General features: G+C 41.6%; 44 non-coding genes across 44 annotated transcripts; all 44 read left to right on the forward strand.

Moving 5' to 3' along the window:
* Positions 1–34: 34 nt before the first annotated feature.
* Positions 35–124, forward strand: trnar-ucu (transfer RNA arginine (anticodon UCU)). Its single transcript is given in 2 exon segments — positions 35–71; positions 89–124. It is a non-coding gene; the product is annotated as a tRNA-Arg (tRNA).
* A 307-nt stretch (positions 125–431) lies between these two features.
* trnat-agu (transfer RNA threonine (anticodon AGU)) lies at positions 432–505 on the forward strand. Its single transcript has one exon. It is a non-coding gene; the product is annotated as a tRNA-Thr (tRNA).
* A 107-nt stretch (positions 506–612) lies between these two features.
* trnar-ucu (transfer RNA arginine (anticodon UCU)) lies at positions 613–702 on the forward strand. The gene is given in 2 exon segments: positions 613–649; positions 667–702. It is a non-coding gene; the product is annotated as a tRNA-Arg (tRNA).
* Positions 703–1,008: 306 nt separating this feature from the next.
* trnat-agu (transfer RNA threonine (anticodon AGU)) lies at positions 1,009–1,082 on the forward strand. The gene has a single exon. It is a non-coding gene; the product is annotated as a tRNA-Thr (tRNA).
* Positions 1,083–1,585: 503 nt separating this feature from the next.
* On the forward strand, positions 1,586–1,659 carry trnat-agu (transfer RNA threonine (anticodon AGU)). The gene has a single exon. It is a non-coding gene; the product is annotated as a tRNA-Thr (tRNA).
* A 107-nt stretch (positions 1,660–1,766) lies between these two features.
* trnar-ucu (transfer RNA arginine (anticodon UCU)) lies at positions 1,767–1,856 on the forward strand. The gene is given in 2 exon segments: positions 1,767–1,803; positions 1,821–1,856. It is a non-coding gene; the product is annotated as a tRNA-Arg (tRNA).
* Positions 1,857–2,163: 307 nt separating this feature from the next.
* Positions 2,164–2,237, forward strand: trnat-agu (transfer RNA threonine (anticodon AGU)). The gene has a single exon. It is a non-coding gene; the product is annotated as a tRNA-Thr (tRNA).
* Positions 2,238–2,344: 107 nt separating this feature from the next.
* trnar-ucu (transfer RNA arginine (anticodon UCU)) lies at positions 2,345–2,434 on the forward strand. The gene is given in 2 exon segments: positions 2,345–2,381; positions 2,399–2,434. It is a non-coding gene; the product is annotated as a tRNA-Arg (tRNA).
* Positions 2,435–2,922: 488 nt separating this feature from the next.
* On the forward strand, positions 2,923–3,012 carry trnar-ucu (transfer RNA arginine (anticodon UCU)). The gene is given in 2 exon segments: positions 2,923–2,959; positions 2,977–3,012. It is a non-coding gene; the product is annotated as a tRNA-Arg (tRNA).
* A 307-nt stretch (positions 3,013–3,319) lies between these two features.
* trnat-agu (transfer RNA threonine (anticodon AGU)) lies at positions 3,320–3,393 on the forward strand. The gene has a single exon. It is a non-coding gene; the product is annotated as a tRNA-Thr (tRNA).
* Positions 3,394–3,499: 106 nt separating this feature from the next.
* On the forward strand, positions 3,500–3,589 carry trnar-ucu (transfer RNA arginine (anticodon UCU)). Its single transcript is given in 2 exon segments — positions 3,500–3,536; positions 3,554–3,589. It is a non-coding gene; the product is annotated as a tRNA-Arg (tRNA).
* A 307-nt stretch (positions 3,590–3,896) lies between these two features.
* trnat-agu (transfer RNA threonine (anticodon AGU)) lies at positions 3,897–3,970 on the forward strand. The gene has a single exon. It is a non-coding gene; the product is annotated as a tRNA-Thr (tRNA).
* Positions 3,971–4,474: 504 nt separating this feature from the next.
* On the forward strand, positions 4,475–4,548 carry trnat-agu (transfer RNA threonine (anticodon AGU)). The gene has a single exon. It is a non-coding gene; the product is annotated as a tRNA-Thr (tRNA).
* Positions 4,549–4,654: 106 nt separating this feature from the next.
* Positions 4,655–4,744, forward strand: trnar-ucu (transfer RNA arginine (anticodon UCU)). Its single transcript is given in 2 exon segments — positions 4,655–4,691; positions 4,709–4,744. It is a non-coding gene; the product is annotated as a tRNA-Arg (tRNA).
* A 307-nt stretch (positions 4,745–5,051) lies between these two features.
* Positions 5,052–5,125, forward strand: trnat-agu (transfer RNA threonine (anticodon AGU)). The gene has a single exon. It is a non-coding gene; the product is annotated as a tRNA-Thr (tRNA).
* Positions 5,126–5,231: 106 nt separating this feature from the next.
* On the forward strand, positions 5,232–5,321 carry trnar-ucu (transfer RNA arginine (anticodon UCU)). The gene is given in 2 exon segments: positions 5,232–5,268; positions 5,286–5,321. It is a non-coding gene; the product is annotated as a tRNA-Arg (tRNA).
* An 882-nt stretch (positions 5,322–6,203) lies between these two features.
* trnat-agu (transfer RNA threonine (anticodon AGU)) lies at positions 6,204–6,277 on the forward strand. The gene has a single exon. It is a non-coding gene; the product is annotated as a tRNA-Thr (tRNA).
* A 107-nt stretch (positions 6,278–6,384) lies between these two features.
* trnar-ucu (transfer RNA arginine (anticodon UCU)) lies at positions 6,385–6,474 on the forward strand. The gene is given in 2 exon segments: positions 6,385–6,421; positions 6,439–6,474. It is a non-coding gene; the product is annotated as a tRNA-Arg (tRNA).
* Positions 6,475–6,783: 309 nt separating this feature from the next.
* Positions 6,784–6,857, forward strand: trnat-agu (transfer RNA threonine (anticodon AGU)). The gene has a single exon. It is a non-coding gene; the product is annotated as a tRNA-Thr (tRNA).
* Positions 6,858–7,362: 505 nt separating this feature from the next.
* Positions 7,363–7,436, forward strand: trnat-agu (transfer RNA threonine (anticodon AGU)). Its single transcript has one exon. It is a non-coding gene; the product is annotated as a tRNA-Thr (tRNA).
* Positions 7,437–7,542: 106 nt separating this feature from the next.
* Positions 7,543–7,632, forward strand: trnar-ucu (transfer RNA arginine (anticodon UCU)). The gene is given in 2 exon segments: positions 7,543–7,579; positions 7,597–7,632. It is a non-coding gene; the product is annotated as a tRNA-Arg (tRNA).
* Positions 7,633–7,939: 307 nt separating this feature from the next.
* On the forward strand, positions 7,940–8,013 carry trnat-agu (transfer RNA threonine (anticodon AGU)). The gene has a single exon. It is a non-coding gene; the product is annotated as a tRNA-Thr (tRNA).
* Positions 8,014–8,120: 107 nt separating this feature from the next.
* trnar-ucu (transfer RNA arginine (anticodon UCU)) lies at positions 8,121–8,210 on the forward strand. The gene is given in 2 exon segments: positions 8,121–8,157; positions 8,175–8,210. It is a non-coding gene; the product is annotated as a tRNA-Arg (tRNA).
* Positions 8,211–8,517: 307 nt separating this feature from the next.
* On the forward strand, positions 8,518–8,591 carry trnat-agu (transfer RNA threonine (anticodon AGU)). The gene has a single exon. It is a non-coding gene; the product is annotated as a tRNA-Thr (tRNA).
* A 107-nt stretch (positions 8,592–8,698) lies between these two features.
* On the forward strand, positions 8,699–8,788 carry trnar-ucu (transfer RNA arginine (anticodon UCU)). Its single transcript is given in 2 exon segments — positions 8,699–8,735; positions 8,753–8,788. It is a non-coding gene; the product is annotated as a tRNA-Arg (tRNA).
* Positions 8,789–9,095: 307 nt separating this feature from the next.
* On the forward strand, positions 9,096–9,169 carry trnat-agu (transfer RNA threonine (anticodon AGU)). Its single transcript has one exon. It is a non-coding gene; the product is annotated as a tRNA-Thr (tRNA).
* A 503-nt stretch (positions 9,170–9,672) lies between these two features.
* On the forward strand, positions 9,673–9,746 carry trnat-agu (transfer RNA threonine (anticodon AGU)). Its single transcript has one exon. It is a non-coding gene; the product is annotated as a tRNA-Thr (tRNA).
* Positions 9,747–10,250: 504 nt separating this feature from the next.
* trnat-agu (transfer RNA threonine (anticodon AGU)) lies at positions 10,251–10,324 on the forward strand. The gene has a single exon. It is a non-coding gene; the product is annotated as a tRNA-Thr (tRNA).
* A 503-nt stretch (positions 10,325–10,827) lies between these two features.
* On the forward strand, positions 10,828–10,901 carry trnat-agu (transfer RNA threonine (anticodon AGU)). The gene has a single exon. It is a non-coding gene; the product is annotated as a tRNA-Thr (tRNA).
* A 107-nt stretch (positions 10,902–11,008) lies between these two features.
* Positions 11,009–11,098, forward strand: trnar-ucu (transfer RNA arginine (anticodon UCU)). The gene is given in 2 exon segments: positions 11,009–11,045; positions 11,063–11,098. It is a non-coding gene; the product is annotated as a tRNA-Arg (tRNA).
* Positions 11,099–11,406: 308 nt separating this feature from the next.
* trnat-agu (transfer RNA threonine (anticodon AGU)) lies at positions 11,407–11,480 on the forward strand. The gene has a single exon. It is a non-coding gene; the product is annotated as a tRNA-Thr (tRNA).
* Positions 11,481–11,586: 106 nt separating this feature from the next.
* Positions 11,587–11,676, forward strand: trnar-ucu (transfer RNA arginine (anticodon UCU)). The gene is given in 2 exon segments: positions 11,587–11,623; positions 11,641–11,676. It is a non-coding gene; the product is annotated as a tRNA-Arg (tRNA).
* A 307-nt stretch (positions 11,677–11,983) lies between these two features.
* trnat-agu (transfer RNA threonine (anticodon AGU)) lies at positions 11,984–12,057 on the forward strand. Its single transcript has one exon. It is a non-coding gene; the product is annotated as a tRNA-Thr (tRNA).
* A 107-nt stretch (positions 12,058–12,164) lies between these two features.
* Positions 12,165–12,254, forward strand: trnar-ucu (transfer RNA arginine (anticodon UCU)). The gene is given in 2 exon segments: positions 12,165–12,201; positions 12,219–12,254. It is a non-coding gene; the product is annotated as a tRNA-Arg (tRNA).
* Positions 12,255–12,561: 307 nt separating this feature from the next.
* Positions 12,562–12,635, forward strand: trnat-agu (transfer RNA threonine (anticodon AGU)). The gene has a single exon. It is a non-coding gene; the product is annotated as a tRNA-Thr (tRNA).
* Positions 12,636–12,742: 107 nt separating this feature from the next.
* trnar-ucu (transfer RNA arginine (anticodon UCU)) lies at positions 12,743–12,832 on the forward strand. Its single transcript is given in 2 exon segments — positions 12,743–12,779; positions 12,797–12,832. It is a non-coding gene; the product is annotated as a tRNA-Arg (tRNA).
* A 307-nt stretch (positions 12,833–13,139) lies between these two features.
* Positions 13,140–13,213, forward strand: trnat-agu (transfer RNA threonine (anticodon AGU)). Its single transcript has one exon. It is a non-coding gene; the product is annotated as a tRNA-Thr (tRNA).
* A 503-nt stretch (positions 13,214–13,716) lies between these two features.
* On the forward strand, positions 13,717–13,790 carry trnat-agu (transfer RNA threonine (anticodon AGU)). The gene has a single exon. It is a non-coding gene; the product is annotated as a tRNA-Thr (tRNA).
* A 504-nt stretch (positions 13,791–14,294) lies between these two features.
* trnat-agu (transfer RNA threonine (anticodon AGU)) lies at positions 14,295–14,368 on the forward strand. Its single transcript has one exon. It is a non-coding gene; the product is annotated as a tRNA-Thr (tRNA).
* Positions 14,369–14,871: 503 nt separating this feature from the next.
* On the forward strand, positions 14,872–14,945 carry trnat-agu (transfer RNA threonine (anticodon AGU)). The gene has a single exon. It is a non-coding gene; the product is annotated as a tRNA-Thr (tRNA).
* Positions 14,946–15,052: 107 nt separating this feature from the next.
* trnar-ucu (transfer RNA arginine (anticodon UCU)) lies at positions 15,053–15,142 on the forward strand. The gene is given in 2 exon segments: positions 15,053–15,089; positions 15,107–15,142. It is a non-coding gene; the product is annotated as a tRNA-Arg (tRNA).
* A 307-nt stretch (positions 15,143–15,449) lies between these two features.
* On the forward strand, positions 15,450–15,523 carry trnat-agu (transfer RNA threonine (anticodon AGU)). The gene has a single exon. It is a non-coding gene; the product is annotated as a tRNA-Thr (tRNA).
* Positions 15,524–16,026: 503 nt separating this feature from the next.
* On the forward strand, positions 16,027–16,100 carry trnat-agu (transfer RNA threonine (anticodon AGU)). The gene has a single exon. It is a non-coding gene; the product is annotated as a tRNA-Thr (tRNA).
* A 503-nt stretch (positions 16,101–16,603) lies between these two features.
* trnat-agu (transfer RNA threonine (anticodon AGU)) lies at positions 16,604–16,677 on the forward strand. Its single transcript has one exon. It is a non-coding gene; the product is annotated as a tRNA-Thr (tRNA).
* Positions 16,678–16,719: the final 42 nt, after the last annotated feature.

Here is a 16,719-nt window from a genome sequence, read left to right on the forward strand (position 1 = left end):
AAACTGGTCACTCTTGGTCAAGATGGGGTGTGCAGGCTCTGTGGCGCAATGGATAGCGCATTGGACTTCTAGATGATAAGCTGGAGCAATTCAAAGGTTGTGGGTTCGAGTCCCACCAGAGTCGAAAGTTGTGCTACTTGTTTGCTTTGATGTAGAACAAAGAAGCTCAACATTTCAGAAATGTTCCTCTTGTCTTCATAGAATTGCAATGACTTTGTGGTGCCACAGAGAGTGCATTGACTTGTAGTTGAAAGACTGAAGCAATTGCAACATCTTGTTTGAGTTGATTTCTGGCTTTTTTTGGAGAAAACTGTGGGTCTTACTTAGAAAAGTTCCGTTTGCTGTTGGTACAAGATTTTACTCCAATGAGAAAAATCAGCCCGGTTTCCCTTGAACATTGTAATGATCTAAACCTTGAACGGAAGGTGTGTGGCGCCGTGGCTTAGTTGGTTAAAGTGCCTGTCTAGTAAACAGGAGATCCTGGGTTCGAATCCCAGCGGTGCCTTTGGTTTGATCAATATGCAATTATCTTTTAGTAAGGACTTCCTTTTTAGACTTGCAACATGTGTTTTCACAGAAAACTGGTCACTCTTGGTCAAGATGGAGAGTACAGGCTCTGTGGCGCAATGGACAGCGCATTGGACTTCTAGATGATAAGATGGAGCAATTCAAAGGTTGTGGGTTCGAGTCCCACCAGAGTCGAAAGTTGTGCTAGTTGTTTACTTTGATGCAGAACAAAGAAGCTCATCATTTCAGAAATATTCCTCTTGTCTTCATAAAATTGCAATGACCTTGTGGTGCCACAGAGAGTGCATTGACTTGTAGTTGAAAGATTGAAGCAATTACAACATCTTGTTTGAGTTGATTTCTGACTTTTTTGGAGAAAACTGTGGGTCTTACTTAGAAAAGTTCTGTTTGTCATTGGTACAAGATTTTACTCCAGTGAGAAAAATCAGCCCGGTTTCCCTTGAACATTGTAATGATCTACACGTTGTAAAGAAGACGTGTGGCGCGGTGGCTTAGTTGGTTAAAGTGCCTGTCTAGTAAACAGGAGATCCTGGGTTCGAATCCCAGCGGTGCCTTGGTTTGATCAATATGCAATGATCTTTTAGTCAGGACTTCTTTTTTAGACTTGCAACATTTGTTTTCACAGAAAACTGGTCACTCTTGGTCAAGATGGGGTGTGTAGGCTCAATGGCGCAATGGATAGCGCATTGGACTTCTAGATGATAAGATGGAGCAATTAAAAGGTTGTGGGTTCGAGTCCCACCAGAGTCGAAAGTTGTGCTGATTATTTGCTTTTGATGTAGAACAAAGAAGCTCAACATTTCAGAAATATTCCTCTTGTCTTCATAGAATTGCAATGACTTTGTGGTGCCACAGAGAGTGCATTGACTTGTAGTTGAAAGACTGAAGCAATTGCAACATCTTGTTTGAGTTGATTTCTGACTTATTTGGAGAAAACTGTGGGTCTTACTTAGAAAAGTTCTGTTTGTCGTTGGTACAAGATTTTACTCCAGTGAGAAAAATCAGCCCGGTTTCCCTTGAACATTGTAATGATCTACACGTTGTAAAGAAGACGTGTGGCGCCGTGGCTTAGTTGGTTAAAGTGCCTGTCTAGTAAACAGGAGATCCTGGGTTCGAATCCCAGCGGTGCCTTTGGTTTGATCAATATGCAATTATATTTTAGTAAGGACTTCTTTTTTAGACTTGCAACATTTGTTTTCACAGAAAACTGGTCACTCTTGGTCAAGATGGGGTGTGCAGGCTCTGTGGCGCAATGGATAGCGCATTGGACTTCTAGATGATAAGCTGGAGCAATTCAAAAGTTGTGGGTTCGAGTCCCACCAGAGTCGAAAGTTGTGCTACTTGTTTGCTTTGATGTAGAACAAAGAAGCTCAACATTTCAGAAATGTTCCTCTTGTCTTCATAGAATTGCAATGACTTTGTGGTGCCACAGAGAGTGCATTGACTTGTAGTTGAAAGACTGAAGCAATTGCAACATCTTGTTTGAGTTGATTTCTGACTTTTTTTGGAGAAAACTGTGGGTCTTACTTAGAAAAGTTCCGTTTGCTGTTGGTACAAGATTTTACTCCAATGAGAAAAATCAGCCCGGTTTCCCTTGAACATTGTAATGATCTACACCTTGAACGGAAGGTGTGTGGCGCCGTGGCTTAGTTGGTTAAAGTGCCTGTCTAGTAAACAGGAGATCCTGGGTTCGAATCCCAGCGGTGCCTTTGGTTTGATCAATATGCAATTATCTTTTAGTAAGGACTTCCTTTTTAGACTTGCAACATGTGTTTTCACAGAAAACTGGTCACTCTTGGTCAAGATGGAGAGTACAGGCTCTGTGGCGCAATGGACAGCGCATTGGACTTCTAGATGATAAGATGGAGCAATTCAAAGGTTGTGGGTTCGAGTCCCACCAGAGTCGAAAGTTGTGCTAGTTGTTTACTTTGATGCAGAACAAAGAAGCTCATCATTTCAGAAATATTCCTCTTGTCTTCATAAAATTGCAATGACCTTGTGGTGCCACAGAGAGTGCATTGACTTGTAGTTGAAAGATTGAAGCAATTACAACATCTTGTTTGAGTTGATTTCTGACTTTTTTTGGAGAAAACTGTGGGTCTTACTTAGAAAAGTTCTGTTTGCTGTTGGTACAAGATTTTACTCCAATGAGAAAAATCAGGACCAGTTTCCCTTGAACATTGTAATGATCTACACCTTGAACGGAAGGCGTGTGGCGCCGTGACTTATTTGGTTAAAGTGCCTGTCTAGTAAACAGGAGATCCTGGGTTCGAATCCCAGCGGTGCCTTGGTTTGATCAATATGCAATGATCTTTTAGTCAGGACTTCTTTTTTAGACTTGCAACATTTGTTTTCACAGAAAACTGGTCACTCTTGGTCAAGATGGGGAGTACAGGCTCTGTGGCGCAATGGACAGCGCATTGGACTTCTAGCTGATAAGATGGAGCAATTCAAAGGTTGTGGGTTTGAGTCCCACCAGAGTCGAAAGTTGTGCTAGTTGTTTGCTTTGATGCAGAACAAAGAAGCTCAACATTTCAGAAATATTCCTCTTGTCTTCATAGAATTGCAATGACTTTGTGGTGCCACAGAGAGTGCATTGACTTGTAGTTGAAAGATTGAAGCAATTGCAACATCTTGTTTGAGTTGATTTCTGACTTTTTTTGGAGAAAACTGTGGGTCTTACTTAGAAAAGTTCTGTTTGCTGTTGGTACAAGATTTTACTCCAGTGAGAAAAATCAGCCCGGTTTCCCTTGAACATTGTAATGATCTACACGTTGTACAGAAGACGTGTGGCGCCGTGGCTTAGTTGGTTAAAGTGCCTGTCTAGTAAACAGGAGATCCTGGGTTCGAATCCCAGCGGTGCCTTGGTTTGATCAATATGCAATGATCTTTTAGTCAGGACTTCTTTTTTAGACTTGCAACATTTGTTTTCACAGAAAACTGGTCACTCTTGGTCAAGATGGTGTGTGCAGGCTCTGTGGCGCAATGGATAGCGCATTGGACTTCTAGATGATAAGATGGAGCAATTCAAAGGTTGTGGGTTCGAGTCCCACCAGAGTCGAAAGTTGTGCTGATTATTTGCTTTTGATGTAGAACAAAGAAGCTCAACATTTCAGAATTATTCCACTTGTCTTCATAGAATTACAATGACTTTGTGTTGCCACAGAGAGTGCATTGACTTGTAGTTGAAAGACTGAAGCAATTGCAACATCTTGTTTGAGTTGATTTCTGACTTTTTTGGAGAAAACTGTGGGTCTTACTTAGAAAAGTTCTGTTTGTCGTTGGTACAAGATTTTACTCCAGTGAGAAAAATCAGCCCGGTTTCCCTTGAACATTGTAATGATCTACACGTTGTACAGAAGACGTGTGGCGCCGTGGCTTAGTTGGTTAAAGTGCCTGTCTAGTAAACAGGAGATCCTGGGTTCAAATCCCAGCGGTGCCTTTGGTTTGATCAATATGCAATTATCTTTTAGTCAGGACTTCTTTTTTAGACTTGCACCATTTGTTTTCACAGAAAACTGGTCACTCTTGGTCATCTTGGAGTGTGCAGGCTCTGTGGCGCAATGGATAGCGCATTGGACTTCTAGATGATAAGCTGGAGCAACTCAAAGGTTGTGGGTTCGAGTCCCACCAGAGTAGAAAGTTGTGCTAGTTGTTTGCTTTGATGCAGAACAAAGAAGCTCAACATTTCAGAAATATTCCTCTTGTCTTCATAGAATTGCAATGACTTTGTGGTGCCACAGAGAGTGCATTGACTTGTAGTTGAAAGACTGAAGCAATTGCAACATCTTGTTTGAGTTGATTTCTGACTTTTTATGGAGAAAACTGTGGGTCTTACTTAGAAAAGTTCTGTTTGTCGTTGGTACAAGATTTTACTCCAGTGAGAAAAATCAGCCCGGTTTCCCTTTAACATTGTAATGATCTACACGTTCTACAGAAGACGTGTGGCGCCGTGGCTTAGTTGGTTAAAGTGCCTGTCTAGTAAACAGGAGATCCTGGGTTCGAATCCCAGCGGTGCCTTGGTTTGATCAATATGCAATGATCTTTTAGTCAGGACTTCTTTTTTAGACTTGCAACATTTGTTTTCACAGAAAACTGGTCACTCTTGGTCAAGATGGGGAGTACAGGCTCTGTGGCGCAATGGACAGCGCATTGGACTTCTAGCTGATAAGATGGAGCAATTCAAAGGTTGTGGGTTCGAGTCCCACCAGAGTCGAAAGTTGTGCTAGTTGTTTGCTTTGATGCAGAACAAAGAAGCTCAACATTTCAGAAATATTCCTCTTGTCTTCATAGAATTGCAATGACTTTGTGGTGCCACAGAGAGTGCATTGACTTGTAGTTGAAAGATTGAAGCAATTGCAACATCTTGTTTGAGTTGATTTCTGACTTTTTTTGGAGAAAACTGTGGGTCTTACTTAGAAAAGTTCTGTTTGCTGTTGGTACAAGATTTTACTCCAGTGAGAAAAATCAGCCCGGTTTCCCTTTAACATTGTAATGATCTACACATTGTACAGAAGACGTGTGGCGCCGTGGCTTAGTTGGTTAAAGTGCCTGTCTAGTAAACAGGAGATCCTGGGTTCGAATCCCAGCGGTGCCTTGGTTTGATCAATATGCAATGATCTTTTAGTCAGGACTTCTTTTTTAGACTTGCAACATTTGTTTTCACAGAAAACTGGTCACTCTTGGTCAAGATGGGGTGTGCAGGCTCTGTGGCGCAATGGATAGCGCATTGGACTTCTAGATGATAAGATGGAGCAATTCAAAGGTTGTGGGTTCGAGTCCCACCAGAGTCGAAAGTTGTGCTAGTTGTTTGCTTTGATGCAGGACAAAGAAGCTCAACATTTCAGAAATATTCCTCTTGTCTTCATAGAATTTCAATGACTTTGTGGTGCCACAGAGAGTGCATTGACTTGTAGTTGAAAGACTGAAGCAATTGCAACATCTTGTTTGAGTTGATTTCTGACTTTTTTTGGAGAAAACTGTGGGTCTTACTTAGAAAAGTTCCGTTTGCTGTTGGTACAAGATTTTACTCCAATGAGAAAAATCAGGACCAGTTTCCCTTGAACATTGTAATGATCTACACCTTGAACGGAAGGCGTGTGGCGCCGTGGCTTAGTTTGTTAAAGTGCCTGTCTAGTAAACAGGAGATCCTGGGTTCGAATCCCAGCGGTGCCTTGGTTTGATCAATATGCAATGATCTTTTAGTCAGGACTTCTTTTTTAGACTTGCAACATTTGTTTTCACAGAAAACTGGTCACTCTTGGTCAAGATGGGGTGTGCAGGCTCTGTGGCGCAATGGATAGTGCATTGGACTTCTAGATGATAAGTTGGAGCAATTCAAAGGTTGTGGGTTCGAGTCCCACCAGAGTAGAAAGTTGTGCTAGTTGTTTGCTTTGATGCAGAACAAAAAAGCTCAACATTTCAGAAATATTCCTCGTCTTCATAGAATTGCAATGACTTTGTGGTGCCACAGAGAGTGCATTGACTTGTAGTTGAAAGACTGAAGCAATTGCAACATCTTGTTTGAGTTGATTTCTGACTTATTTGGAGAAAACTGTGGGTCTTACTTAGAAAAGTTCTGTTTGTCGTTGGTACAAGATTTTACTCCAGTGAGAAAAATCAGCCCGGTTTCCCTTGAACATTGTAATGATCTACACGTTGTAAAGAAGACGTGTGGCGCCGTGGCTTAGTTGGTTAAAGTGCCTGTCTAGTAAACAGGAGATCCTGGGTTCGAATCCCAGCGGTGCCTTTGGTTTGATCAATATGCAATTATATTTTAGTAAGGACTTCTTTTTTAGACTTGCAACATTTGTTTTCACAGAAAACTGGTCACTCTTGGTAATCTTTTCGTGTGCAGGCTCTGTGGTGCAATGGATAGCGCATTGGACTTCTAGATGATAAGCTGGAGCAATTCAAAGGTTGTGGGTTCGAGTCCCACCAGAGTCGAAAGTTGTGCTAGTTGTTTGCTTTGATGCAGAACAAAGAAGCTCAACATTTCAGAAATATTCCTCTTGTCTTCATAGAATTGCAATGACTTTGTGGTGCCACAGAGAGTGCATTGACTTGTAGTTGAAAGATTGAAGCAATTGCAACATCTTGTTTGAGTTGATTTCTGACTTTTTTTTGGAGAAAACTGTGGGTCTTACTTAGAAAAGTTCTGTTTGCTGTTGGTACAAGATTTTACTCCAATGAGAAAAATCATGACCAGTTTCCCTTGAACATTGTAATGATCTACACCTTGAACGGAAGGCGTGTGGCGCCGTGGCTTAGTTGGTTAAAGTGCCTGTCTAGTAAACAGGAGATCCTGGGTTCGAATCCCAGCGGTGCCTTGGTTTGATCAATATGCAATGATCTTTTAGTCAGGACTTCTTTTTTAGACTTGCAACATTTGTTTTCACAGAAAACTGGTCACTCTTGGTCAAGATGGGGTGTGCAGGCTCTGTGGCGCAATGGATAGTGCATTGGACTTCTAGATGATAAGCTGGAGCAATTCAAAGGTTGTGGGTTCGAGTCCCACCAGAGTAGAAAGTTGTGCTAGTTGTTTGCTTTGATGCAGAACAAAGAAGCTCAACATTTCAGAAATATTCCTCTTGTCTTCATAGAATTGCAATGACTTTGTGGTGCCACAGAGAGTGCATTGACTTGTAGTTGAAAGACTGAAGCAATTGCAACATCTTGTTTGAGTTGATTTCTGACTTTTTTTTTGGAGAAAACTGTGGGTCTTACTTAGAAAAGTTCCGTTTGCTGTTGGTACAAGATTTTACTCCAATGAGAAAAATCAGCCCGGTTTCCCTTGAACATTGTAATGATCTACACCTTGAACGGATGGTGTGTGGCGCCGTGGCTTAGTTGGTTAAAGTGCCTGTCTAGTAAACAGGAGATCCTGGGTTCGAATCCCAGCGGTGCCTTGGTTTGATCAATATGCAATGATCTTTTAGTCAGGACCTCTTTTTTAGACTTGCAACATTTGTTTTCACAGAAAACTGGTCACTCTTGGTCAAGATGGGGTGTGCAGGCTCTGTGGCGCAATGGATAGCGCATTGGACTTCTAGATGATAAGATGGAGCAATTCAAAGGTTGTGGGTTCGAGTCCCACCAGAGTCGAAAGTTGTGCTGATTATTTGCTTTTGATGTAGAACAAAGAAGCTCAACATTTCAGAAATATTCCTCTTGTCTTCATAGAATTGCAATGACTTTGTGGTGCCACAGAGAGTGCATTGACTTGTAGTTGAAAGACTGAAGCAATTGTAACATCTTGTTTGAGTTGATTTCTGACTTATTTGGAGAAAACTGTGGGTCTTACTTAGAAAAGTTCTGTTTGTCGTTGGTACAAGATTTTACTCCAGTGAGAAAAATCAGCCCGGTTTCCCTTGAACATTGTAATGATCTACACGTTGTAAAGAAGACGTGTGGCGCCGTGGCTTAGTTGGTTAAAGTGCCTGTCTAGTAAACAGGAGATCCTGGGTTCGAATCCCAGCGGTGCCTTTGGTTTGATCAATATGCAATTATATTTTAGTAAGGACTTCTTTTTTAGACTTGCAACATTTGTTTTCACAGAAAACTGGTCACTCTTGGTCAATATGGGGTGTGCAGGCTCTGTGGCGCAATGGATAGCGCATTGGACTTCTAGATGATCAGCTGGAGCAATTCAAAGGTTGTGGGTTCGAGTCCCACCAGAGTCGAAAGTTGTGCTACGTGTTTGCTTTGATGTAGAACAAAGAAGCTCAACATTTCAGAAATGTTCCTCTTGTCTTCATAGAATTGCAATGACTTTGTGGTGCCACAGAGAGTGCATTGACTTGTAGTTGAAAGACTGAAGCAATTGCAACATCTTGTTTGAGTTGATTTCTGACTTTTTTTGGAGAAAACTGTGGGTCTTACTTAGAAAAGTTCCGTTTGTCATTGGTACAAGATTTTACTCCAGTGAGAAAAATCAGCCCGGTTTCCCTTGAACATTGTAATGATCTACACGTTGTAAAGAAGACGTGTGGCGCCGTGGCTTAGTTGGTTAAAGTGCCTGTCTAGTAAACAGGAGATCCTGGGTTCGAATCCCAGCGGTGCCTTTGGTTTGATCAATATGCAATTATATTTTAGTAAGGACTTCTTTTTTAGACTTGCAACATTTGTTTTCACAGAAAACTGGTCACTCTTGGTCAAGATGGGGTGTGTAGGCTCTGTGGCGCAATGGATAGCGCATTGGACTTCTAGATGATAAGCTGGAGCAATTCAAAGGTTGTGGGTTCGAGTCCCACCAGAGTCGAAAGTTGTGCTACTTGTTTGCTTTGATGTAGAACAAAGAAGCTCAACATTTCAGAAATGTTCCTCTTGTCTTCATAGAATTGCAATGACTTTGTGGTGCCACAGAGAGTGCATTGACTTGTAGTTGAAAGACTGAAGCAATTGCAACATCTTGTTTGAGTTGATTTCTGACTTTTTTTGGAGAAAACTGTGGGTCTTACTTAGAAAAGTTCCGTTTGCTGTTGGTACAAGATTTTACTCCAATGAGAAAAATCAGCCCGGTTTCCCTTGAACATTGTAATGATCTACACCTTGAACGGAAGGTGTGTGGCGCCGTGGCTTAGTTGGTTAAAGTGCCTGTCTAGTAAACAGGAGATCCTGGGTTCGAATCCCAGCGGTGCCTTGGTTTGATCAATATGCAATGATCTTTTAGTCAGGACTTCTTTTTTAGACTTGCAACATTTGTTTTCACAGAAAACTGGTCACTCTTGGTCAAGATGAGGTGTGCAGGCTCTGTGGGGCAATGGATAGCGCATTGGACTTCTAGATGATAAGATGGAGCAATTCAAAGGTTGTGGGTTCGAGTCCCACCAGAGTCGAAAGTTGTGCTGATTATTTGCTTTTGATGTAGAACAAAGAAGCTCAACATTTCAGAATTATTCCACTTGTCTTCATAGAATTACAATGACTTTGTGTTGCCACAGAGAGTGCATTGACTTGTAGTTGAAAGACTGAAGCAATTGCAACATCTTGTTTGAGTTGATTTCTGACTTTTTTGGAGAAAACTGTGGGTCTTACTTAGAAAAGTTCTGTTTGTCATTGGTACAAGATTTTACTCCAGTGAGAAAAATCAGCCCGATTTCCCTTGAACATTGTAATGATCTACACGTTGTAAAGAAGACGTGTGGCGCCGTGGCTTAGTTGGTTAAAGTGCCTGTCTAGTAAACAGGAGATCCTGGGTTCGAATCCCAGCGGTGCCTTTGGTTTGATCAATATGCAATTATATTTTAGTAAGGACTTCTTTTTTAGACTTGCAACATTTGTTTTCACAGAAAACTGGTCACTCTTGGTCAAGATGGGGTGTGTAGGCTCTGTGGTGCAATGGATAGCGCATTGGACTTCTAGATGATAAGCTGGAGCAATTCAAAGGTTGTGGGTTCGAGTCCCACCAGAATCGAAAGTTGTGCTACTTGTTTGCTTTGATGTAGAACAAAGAAGCTCAACATTTCAGAAATGTTCCTCTTGTCTTCATAGAATTGCAATGACTTTGTGGTGCCACAGAGAGTGCATTGACTTGTAGTTGAAAGACTGAAGCAATTGCAACATCTTGTTTGAGTTGATTTCTGACTTTTTTTGGAGAAAACTGTGGGTCTTACTTAGAAAAGTTCCGTTTGCTGTTGGTACAAGATTTTACTCCAATGAGAAAAATCAGCCCGGTTTCCCTTGAACATTGTAATGATCTACACCTTGAACGGAAGGTGTGTGGCGCCGTGGCTTAGTTGGTTAAAGTGCCTGTCTAGTAAACAGGAGATCCTGGGTTCGAATCCCAGCGGTGCCTTGGTTTGATCAATATGCAATGATCTTTTAGTCAGGACTTCTTTTTTAGACTTGCAACATTTGTTTTCACAGAAAACTTGTCACTCTTGGTCAAGATGGGGTGTGCAGGCTCTGTGGGGCAATGGATAGCGCATTGGACTTCTAGATGATAAGATGGAGCAATTCAAAGGTTGTGGGTTCGAGTCCCACCAGAGTCGAAAGTTGAGCTGATTATTTGCTTTTGATGTAGAACAAAGAAGCTCAACATTTCAGAAATATTCCTCTTGTCTTCATAGAATTGCAATGACTTTGTGGTGCCACAGAGAGTGCATTGACTTGTAGTTGAAAGACTGAAGCAATTGCAACATCTTGTTTGAGTTGATTTCTGACTTATTTGGAGAAAACTGTGGGTCTTACTTAGAAAAGTTCTGTTTGTCGTTGGTACAAGATTTTACTCCAGTGAGAAAAATCAGCCCGGTTTCCCTTGAACATTGTAATGATCTACACGTTGTAAAGAAGACGTGTGGCGCCGTGGCTTAGTTGGTTAAAGTGCCTGTCTAGTAAACAGGAGATCCTGGGTTCGAATCCCAGCGGTGCCTTTGGTTTGATCAATATGCAATTATATTTTAGTAAGGACTTCTTTTTTAGACTTGCAACATTTGTTTTCACAGAAAACTGGTCACTCTTGGTCAAGATGGGGTGTGCAGGCTCTGTGGCGCAATGGATAGCGCATTGGACTTCTAGATGATAAGCTGGAGCAATTCAAAGGTTGTGGGTTCGAGTCCCACCAGAGTCGAAAGTTGTGCTACTTGTTTGCTTTGATGTAGAACAAAGAAGCTCAACATTTCAGAAATGTTCCTCTTGTCTTCATAGAATTGCAATGACTTTGTGGTGCCACAGAGAGTGCATTGACTTGTAGTTGAAAGACTGAAGCAATTGCAACATCTTGTTTGAGTTGATTTCTGACTTTTTTTTGGAGAAAACTGTGGGTCTTACTTAGAAAAGTTCCGTTTGCTGTTGGTACAAGATTTTACTCCAATGAGAAAAATCAGCCCGGTTTCCCTTGAACATTGTAATGATCTACACCTTGAACGGATGGTGTGTGGCGCCGTGGCTTAGTTGGTTAAAGTGCCTGTCTAGTAAACAGGAGATCCTGGGTTCGAATCCCAGCGGTGCCTTGGTTTGATCAATATGCAATGATCTTTTAGTCAGGACTTCTTTTTTAGACTTGCAACATTTGTTTTCACAGAAAACTGGTCACTCTTGGTCAAGATGGGGTGTGCAGGCTCTGTGGCGCAATGGATAGCGCATTGGACTTCTAGATGATAAGATGGAGCAATTCAAAGGTTGTGGGTTCGAGTCCCACCAGAGTCGAAAGTTGTGCTGATTATTTGCTTTTGATGTAGAACAAAGAAGCTCAACATTTCAGAAATATTCCTCTTGTCTTCATAGAATTGCAATGACTTTGTGGTGCCACAGAGAGTGCATTGACTTGTAGTTGAAAGACTGAAGCAATTGTAACATCTTGTTTGAGTTGATTTCTGACTTATTTGGAGAAAACTGTGGGTCTTACTTAGAAAAGTTCTGTTTGTCGTTGGTACAAGATTTTACTCCAGTGAGAAAAATCAGCCCGGTTTCCCTTGAACATTGTAATGATCTACACGTTGTAAAGAAGACGTGTGGCGCCGTGGCTTAGTTGGTTAAAGTGCCTGTCTAGTAAACAGGAGATCCTGGGTTCGAATCCCAGCGGTGCCTTTGGTTTGATCAATATGCAATTATATTTTAGTAAGGACTTCTTTTTTAGACTTGCAACATTTGTTTTCACAGAAAACTGGTCACTCTTGGTCAATATGGGGTGTGCAGGCTCTGTGGCGCAATGGATAGCGCATTGGACTTCTAGATGATCAGCTGGAGCAATTCAAAGGTTGTGGGTTCGAGTCCCACCAGAGTCGAAAGTTGTGCTACGTGTTTGCTTTGATGTAGAACAAAGAAGCTCAACATTTCAGAAATGTTCCTCTTGTCTTCATAGAATTGCAATGACTTTGTGGTGCCACAGAGAGTGCATTGACTTGTAGTTGAAAGACTGAAGCAATTGCAACATCTTGTTTGAGTTGATTTCTGACTTTTTTTGGAGAAAACTGTGGGTCTTACTTAGAAAAGTTCCGTTTGTCATTGGTACAAGATTTTACTCCAGTGAGAAAAATCAGCCCGGTTTCCCTTGAACATTGTAATGATCTACACGTTGTAAAGAAGACGTGTGGCGCCGTGGCTTAGTTGGTTAAAGTGCCTGTCTAGTAAACAGGAGATCCTGGGTTCGAATCCCAGCGGTGCCTTTGGTTTGATCAATATGCAATTATATTTTAGTAAGGACTTCTTTTTTAGACTTGCAACATTTGTTTTCACAGAAAACTGGTCACTCTTGGTCAAGATGGGGTGTGTAGGCTCTGTGGCGCAATGGATAGCGCATTGGACTTCTAGATGATAAGCTGGAGCAATTCAAAGGTTGTGGGTTCGAGTCCCACCAGAGTCGAAAGTTGTGCTACTTGTTTGCTTTGATGTAGAACAAAGAAGCTCAACATTTCAGAAATGTTCCTCTTGTCTTCATAGAATTGCAATGACTTTGTGGTGCCACAGAGAGTGCATTGACTTGTAGTTGAAAGACTGAAGCAATTGCAACATCTTGTTTGAGTTGATTTCTGACTTTTTTTGGAGAAAACTGTGGGTCTTACTTAGAAAAGTTCCGTTTGCTGTTGGTACAAGATTTTACTCCAATGAGAAAAATCAGCCCGGTTTCCCTTGAACATTGTAATGATCTACACCTTGAACGGAAGGTGTGTGGCGCCGTGGCTTAGTTGGTTAAAGTGCCTGTCTAGTAAACAGGAGATCCTGGGTTCGAATCCCAGCGGTGCCTTGGTTTGATCAATATGCAATGATCTTTTAGTCAGGACTTCTTTTTTAGACTTGCAACATTTGTTTTCACAGAAAACTGGTCACTCTTGGTCAAGATGAGGTGTGCAGGCTCTGTGGGGCAATGGATAGCGCATTGGACTTCTAGATGATAAGATGGAGCAATTCAAAGGTTGTGGGTTCGAGTCCCACCAGAGTCGAAAGTTGTGCTGATTATTTGCTTTTGATGTAGAACAAAGAAGCTCAACATTTCAGAATTATTCCACTTGTCTTCATAGAATTACAATGACTTTGTGTTGCCACAGAGAGTGCATTGACTTGTAGTTGAAAGACTGAAGCAATTGCAACATCTTGTTTGAGTTGATTTCTGACTTTTTTGGAGAAAACTGTGGGTCTTACTTAGAAAAGTTCTGTTTGTCATTGGTACAAGATTTTACTCCAGTGAGAAAAATCAGCCCGATTTCCCTTGAACATTGTAATGATCTACACGTTGTAAAGAAGACGTGTGGCGCCGTGGCTTAGTTGGTTAAAGTGCCTGTCTAGTAAACAGGAGATCCTGGGTTCGAATCCCAGCGGTGCCTTTGGTTTGATCAATATGCAATTATATTTTAGTAAGGACTTCTTTTTTAGACTTGCAACATTTGTTTTCACAGAAAACTGGTCACTCTTGGTCAAGATGGGGTGTGTAGGCTCTGTGGTGCAATGGATAGCGCATTGGACTTCTAGATGATAAGCTGGAGCAATTCAAAGGTTGTGGGTTCGAGTCCCACCAGAATCGAAAGTTGTGCTACTTGTTTGCTTTGATGTAGAACAAAGAAGCTCAACATTTCAGAAATGTTCCTCTTGTCTTCATAGAATTGCAATGACTTTGTGGTGCCACAGAGAGTGCATTGACTTGTAGTTGAAAGACTGAAGCAATTGCAACATCTTGTTTGAGTTGATTTCTGACTTTTTTTGGAGAAAACTGTGGGTCTTACTTAGAAAAGTTCCGTTTGCTGTTGGTACAAGATTTTACTCCAATGAGAAAAATCAGCCCGGTTTCCCTTGAACATTGTAATGATCTACACCTTGAACGGAAGGTGTGTGGCGCCGTGGCTTAGTTGGTTAAAGTGCCTGTCTAGTAAACAGGAGATCCTGGGTTCGAATCCCAGCGGTGCCTTGGTTTGATCAATATGCAATGATCTTTTAGTCAGGACTTCTTTTTTAGACTTGCAACATTTGTTTTCACAGAAAACTTGTCACTCTTGGTCAAGATGGGGTGTGCAGGCTCTGTGGGGCAATGGATAGCGCATTGGACTTCTAGATGATAAGATGGAGCAATTCAAAGGTTGTGGGTTCGAGTCCCACCAGAGTCGAAAGTTGAGCTGATTATTTGCTTTTGATGTAGAACAAAGAAGCTCAACATTTCAGAAATATTCCTCTTGTCTTCATAGAATTGCAATGACTTTGTGGTGCCACAGAGAGTGCATTGACTTGTAGTTGAAAGACTGAAGCAATTGCAACATCTTGTTTGAGTTGATTTCTGACTTATTTGGAGAAAACTGTGGGTCTTACTTAGAAAAGTTCTGTTTGTCGTTGGTACAAGATTTTACTCCAGTGAGAAAAATCAGCCCGGTTTCCCTTGAACATTGTAATGATCTACACGTTGTAAAGAAGACGTGTGGCGCCGTGGCTTAGTTGGTTAAAGTGCCTGTCTAGTAAACAGGAGATCCTGGGTTCGAATCCCAGCGGTGCCTTTGGTTTGATCAATATGCAATTATATTTTAGTAAGGACTTCTTTTTTAGACTTGCAACATTTGTTTTCACAGAAAACTGGTCACTCTTGGTCAAGATGGGGTGTGCAGGCTCTGTGGCGCAATGGATAGCGCATTGGACTTCTAGATGATAAGCTGGAGCAATTCAAAGGTTGTGGGTTCGAGTCCCACCAGAGTCGAAAGTTGTGCTACTTGTTTGCTTTGATGTAGAACAAAGAAGCTCAACATTTCAGAAATGTTCCTCTTGTCTTCATAGAATTGCAATGACTTTGTGGTGCCACAGAGAGTGCATTGACTTGTAGTTGAAAGACTGAAGCAATTGCAACATCTTGTTTGAGTTGATTTCTGACTTTTTTTGGAGAAAACTGTGGGTCTTACTTAGAAAAGTTCCGTTTGCTGTTGGTACAAGATTTTACTCCAATGAGAAAAATCAGCCCGGTTTCCCTTGAACATTGTAATGATCTACACCTTGAACGGAAGGTGTGTGGCGCCGTGGCTTAGTTGGTTAAAGTGCCTGTCTAGTAAACAGGAGATCCTGGGTTCGAATCCCAGCGGTGCCTTGGTTTGATCAATATGCAATGATCTTTTAGTCAGGACTTCTTTTTTAGACTTGCAACATTTGTTTTCACAGAAAACTGGTCACTCTTGGTCAAGATGGGGTGTGCAGGCTCTGTGGGGCAATGGATAGCGCATTGGACTTCTAGATGATAAGATGGAGCAATTCAAAGGTTGTGGGTTCGAGTCCCACCAGAGTCGAAAGTTGTGCTGATTATTTGCTTTTGATGTAGAACAAAGAAGCTCAACATTTCAGAAATATTCCTCTTGTCTTCATAGAATTGCAATGACTTTGTGGTGCCACAGAGAGTGCATTGACTTGTAGTTGAAAGACTGAAGCAATTGCAACATCTTGTTTGAGTTGATTTCTGACTTATTTGGAGAAAACTGTGGGTCTTACTTAGAAAAGTTCTGTTTGTCGTTGGTACAAGATTTTACTCCAGTGAGAAAAATCAGCCCGGTTTCCCTTGAACATTGTAATGATCTACACCTTGAACGGAAGGTGTGTGGCGCCGTGGCTTAGTTGGTTAAAGTGCCTGTCTAGTAAACAGGAGATCCTGGGTTCGAATCCCAGCGGTGCCTTGGTTTGATCAATATGCAATGATCTTTTAGTCAGGACTTCTTTTTTAGACTTGCAACATTTGTTTTCACAGAAAACTGGTCACTCTTGGTCAAGATGGGGTGTGCAGGCTCTGTGGCGCAATGGATAGTGCATTGGACTTCTAGATGATAAGTTGGAGCAATTCAAAGGTTGTGGGTTCGAGTCCCACCAGAGTAGAAAGTTGTGCTAGTTGTTTGCTTTGATGCAGAACAAAGAAGCTCAACATTTCAGAAATATTCCTCTTGTCTTCATAGAATTGCAATGACTTTGTGGTGCCACAGAGAGTGCATTGACTTGTAGTTGAAAGACTGAAGCAATTGCAACATCTTGTTTGAGTTGATTTCTGACTTTTTTTGGAGAAAACTGTGGGTCTTACTTAGAAAAGTTCCGTTTGCTGTTGGTACAAGATTTTACTCCAATGAGAAAAATCAGCCCGGTTTCCCTTGAACATTGTAATGATCTACACCTTGAACGGAAGGTGTGTGGCGCCGTGGCTTAGTTGGTTAAAGTGCCTGTCTAGTAAACAGGAGATCCTGGGTTCGAATCCCAGCGGTGCCTTGGTTTGATCAATATGCAATGATCTTTTAGTCAGGACTTCTT

This window comes from Astyanax mexicanus, chromosome 7 (genome assembly GCF_023375975.1).
Source record: "Astyanax mexicanus isolate ESR-SI-001 chromosome 7, AstMex3_surface, whole genome shotgun sequence".
In the NCBI taxonomy this organism is placed as follows: domain Eukaryota; kingdom Metazoa; phylum Chordata; class Actinopteri; order Characiformes; family Acestrorhamphidae; genus Astyanax; species Astyanax mexicanus.